We start from the raw sequence: 4,656 nt of genomic DNA, 5'->3' as shown, positions 1-4,656 counted from the left end.
CTCCAATATTTTGGCCACCTGATGTGAAGAGCTGACTCATTTGAAAAGACCCTGATGTTGGGAAAGATTGAAGGCAGGAGGAGAAGGGGACAACAGAGGATGAGATGGTTAGATGGCATCACCAACTCAATGGACATGAGTTTGGGTAAACTCCGGGAGTTGGTGATGGACAGGGAGGCCTGGCATGCTGCAATTCATGGGGTAGCAAAGAATCGGACATGACTGAGCAACTGAACTGAACTGAATTCAGCCCATAACAGTGGGTGAGACTCTACTTGGAGGAATACTACCAGAAAGAGACAACTTTGTATGTAAGGTCTACAGGATATATTTTTTTTAAGAAAGGGAAAGTAATTTTGCCTAGAAGATAAACATTTTAGATCTTATCATAGTAACTTCCTGTGCCTTGGGTTGACTTTATCATGTTCTTGATTATGTAAAAGAAAAACAAAGTTGATTCACTTTTGAAAGAGCCATGGTTCTTTAGAGCCATGTTACCTCCTATATTTACTTTTAAAATCTTCTATTGCTACTGCAGGCAGATAGCATATAGGTCCCCTGGAAGAAGAGAACCAGACATAGCTCTCTTGACATATCGAAGATAATGTATCAGTTGTAAAGACTCCCAGTTCTTTTTTGAAGGTAAAGATTAGTCTGAAAGACATTCTTGAGGAGTTCTGTGGAACCCAACACCCTGGAACACTAAGGGCTAACTGGAACCTAAGAAATGTTATCGTTGACTTCACTGACTCTCCTAGATCTCAATCAACTGGAGCCTGGACTCTGTCAACCTTTACCCCACTCTATGCCGAATTCTCCTGTGTTCAAGACCCTTCATGAATATGCATGTACCCTTAACTTAAAACTTTCCCAATTTTTTAAAAATTTATTTTTGGTTGTGCTGGGTCTTGGTTGATGGGCAGGCATTTCTCTAGATGTAATGATTGGGGCCTACCCTCTAGCTGCTGTGTGAGGGTTTCTCATTGTGGTGGCTCCTCTTGTTGGGGAGCACAGGCTCTAGGGCACGTGGAGTTCAGTAGTTGAAGCACATGGGCTCAGTAGCTGAGGCTTCCGGGCTCCACAGCACAGGCTCAATAGTTGTGGTGCATGGGCTTAGTTACTGCACGGCATGTGGGATCTTCCCAGATCAGAGGTCGAACCCATGTCTCTGGCATTGGCAGGTGGATTCTTTACCACTGAGCCACCAGGGAAGCCCTCCTGCTTTTACCGTTCAGGGAGACACTTCTTTGGGAAACATCCTCGGGTTTTCTCCTTACTTGTTGCAAGTAATAAATCCTTCCTTCTGCTCTTGGGCTTGATTGTGTCTTTTGGCTCCACATCTACCAAGAGGCAAACCCTATTTTCAGGTAAAACCCCTTTGATTTTTGGATTGACTTCATTCTTACATTGCCACATAAACAAATTTTCTTGCTTCTTGCATTATTTTTGTCATGAATTCTCATCAGATCTTCCACTTTTGAAAATTACCAGGTATAAGTTAACCCTGGTCATTCTAAGTGTTTCATCATCTACAGATAGTTCTTTTTGTTTTACTTTGATGCTTCTTTAAACGTGCCTACAAATCAGTTACAGGTCAGAGTGTTTTGTCTTCTGCAGAGAAGGACTATCCCAGAGACCCAGGGAAAAGAACTCTGCCAACTGAGCAATCCTGTGCACAGACTTCCAATGGTATCATTTAAGTGCCTTTGAGGATATACTAGTGGAATGAGTCGAGATTTCCAGAACTCTAGAGAAGCAGATGCATTCATGAGATTGCAAACCAAGATCAATCAGAACATTAATTACTTAAGACTGAATGAAGATATGATAAAAGATGATTCTGAGTTTTATTTAAAATATTACTGATTCCCCAATATTCTATTTTTTCTGGATATACAGAACCTCTTTCTCTTTTCCCTTAAGCTATCTCTAACTCATAACAATTTAGTAGACTACATTTTTATAAACAGAAATGAAATTTAGGGACTTTTCTGGTGCTCTAATGGTTAAGTCTACACACTGCCAATGCAGGAGACAGGGATTTGATCCCTGGTCAGGAAACTAAAATCCCACATGCCATGCAGCATGGCCAAAATATTAAGTAAATATATAAAAATAAAATTTAGAAAAAGAAAGAAGTTTATCTTTCTTTTCCCTGCTTTCTCCCTCAGAATTAAGAATCTCTTATTGAACATTCTTATTTTCATGACAATATAATTATTTGTATAGGCTCAGTAAGACTCTCTCCTCTTTGTTAATAGGATATGATAAAACCAAGGCTTTGGCTGGAATGTCAAATTTGAGAATTATGCTCACTTACTTTTATTCACTTTCAAGAAGCTAATGTTGACTTTATTCTAGAGCCAAGGCTTACTAAGCCCCTTTAGAAAAACTGGCCTGGTACCTGCCTTACAGGTTTCCAGCCTTACAGGTGGGCAAGAAAGGTCACTTTGAGAGGTCCAGGAATCTTAGAAAAATTTGGGGACATAGAGAAAGTGAAATCACTCAGTCGCTCAGTCATGTCCAACTCTTTGTGACCCCATAGAATGTAGCCTACCAGGCTCCTTCGTCCATGGGATTTTCCAGGCAAGAGTACTGGAGTGGGTTGCCATTTCCTTCTCCAGAGGATCTTCCTGACCCAGGGATCAAACCCAGGTCTCCTGCATTGTAGGCAGACGCTTTACTGTCTGAGCAACAAGGGAAGCCTAGGGACATAGAGAGAAGAGGGATTTACGCAAATCCATAGATACTGCAGGTGAAATGTGATGGCAAGTTCATGAGTTGGGTTCCTAACCTTCAGATGTCTGTACAAGTCCAACCTGAAATTCCCTATGAAAAAATTCCAGTAAAGCAAACTGTAAAAGGTTTATATGTCAAATTAGCATTCTTGCTGCACCCATGTAAATTATCAGGTTAATCTTAATGAGGCCAGTCTTATTTTGTGATAAAGAATAATCTTTCTTTAAGGCTATTTTTCATCAAAAGAGGAATGAATATAGAAATTTCATGTTTCATAGAAAATAAAATCACATCCTCTGGAGTGATCAAATTCTGGTTCTATTCATTGCTTTTGAGCTATTTTGCATGTCTTTGTAAATTGCAGGTCACTGATGGATGTGCAAACTCATTCGTCAGGTAGGAATTTCATTTGTTTCTTTATTGCTATGGAAAAGCCAATTACATTCCTTACCTGTGACTTGGACTAGATCCTGTCACCTAGTAAAAATTGTCAGCCCTTGCAAATTTTCAATTCTTCCAGTTTCATGCAACATCTGGTTACAGCTTCCAGACTAATGTTTCCTTTTTTCTCCCCTCCCTCTTGACCAAGAACTAAAACCTGACTGCCCAGACTGTTATCAGGACTCTGCCTTGTTGTTGTTTTTCAGCCACTCAGTCATGTGCAACTCTTTGCAACCCCATCGATTGCAGCATGGCAGGCTTTCCTGTCCTTCACCATCTCCTAGAGCTTGCTCAAACTCATGTCCATTGAGTTGCTGATGCCATCCAACCATCTCATCGTTTGTTGTCCCCTTCTCCTCCTGCCTTCAATCTTTCCCAGCAGCAGGGTCTTTTCTAATGAGTTGGCTCTTCACATCAGGTGGCCAAAGTATTGGAGTTTCAGCTTCACCATCAGTCCTTCTGTTGAATATTCAGGGCTGATTTCCTTTAGGATGGACTGGTTGGATCTCCTTGCAGTCCAAGGGACTCTCAAGAGTCTTCTCCAACACCACAGTTCAAAAGCATCAATTCTTTGGTGCTCACCTTTCTTTACAGTCCAACTCTTACATCCATACATGACTACTGGAAAAACCATAGGTTTGACTAGACAGACCTTTGTAGGCAAAATAGTATCTCTGCTTTTTAGATTTGTCATAACTTTTCTTCCAAGGAGCAAGTGTCTTTCAATTTCATGGCTGCAGTCACCATCTGCAGTGATTTTGGTGCCCAAGAAAATAGTCTGTCACTGTTTCCATTGTTTCCCCATCTATTTGCCATGAAGTGATGGGACTGCCATGATCTCAGATCTTTGAATGTTGATCTTTGCTCTCCTCTTTCATCTTCATCAACATCAAGAGACTAGTTCCTTGTTGCTTTCTGCCATGAGAGTGGTGTCATCTGCATATCTGAGGTTATTGATATTTCTCCCGGCAATCTTGATTCCAGGTTGTGCTTCATCCAGCTCAGCATTTTGCATGATGTACTCAGCATGTAAGTTAAATAAGCAGAGTAATGACAATATACAACCTTGCTGTACTCCTTTCCTAGTTTTGAACCAGTCTATTGTTCCATATCTGGTTCTAACTGTTGCCTTTTGACCTGCATATAGGTTTTGCAGGAGGCAGGTAAGGTGGTCTGGTATTCCCAGCTCTTGAAGAATTTTCCAGTTTGTTGTGATCCACACAATCAAGGGCTTTAGCCTAGTCAATGAAGCAGAAGTAGATGTTTTCTGGAATTCTCTTGCTTTTTCTATGATCCAACAGATGTTGGCAATTTGATCTCTGGTTCATCTGCCTTTTCTAAATCCAGCTTGAACATCTGGAAGTTCTTGGTTTACATACTGTTGAAACCTGGCTTGGAGAATTTTGAGCATTACTTTGCTAGCATGTGAGATGAGTGCAATTGTGCATTAGTCTGAACTTTCTTCAGCATTGCCCT

The sequence above is a fragment of the Bison bison genome, unplaced genomic scaffold (assembly GCF_000754665.1).
Source record: "Bison bison bison isolate TAMUID 2011002044 unplaced genomic scaffold, Bison_UMD1.0 scf7180017864212, whole genome shotgun sequence".
Lineage (NCBI taxonomy): Eukaryota > Metazoa > Chordata > Mammalia > Artiodactyla > Bovidae > Bison > Bison bison.
The sequence above is the reverse complement of the archived record's forward strand: the minus strand, read 5'-3'. Positions refer to the sequence as shown.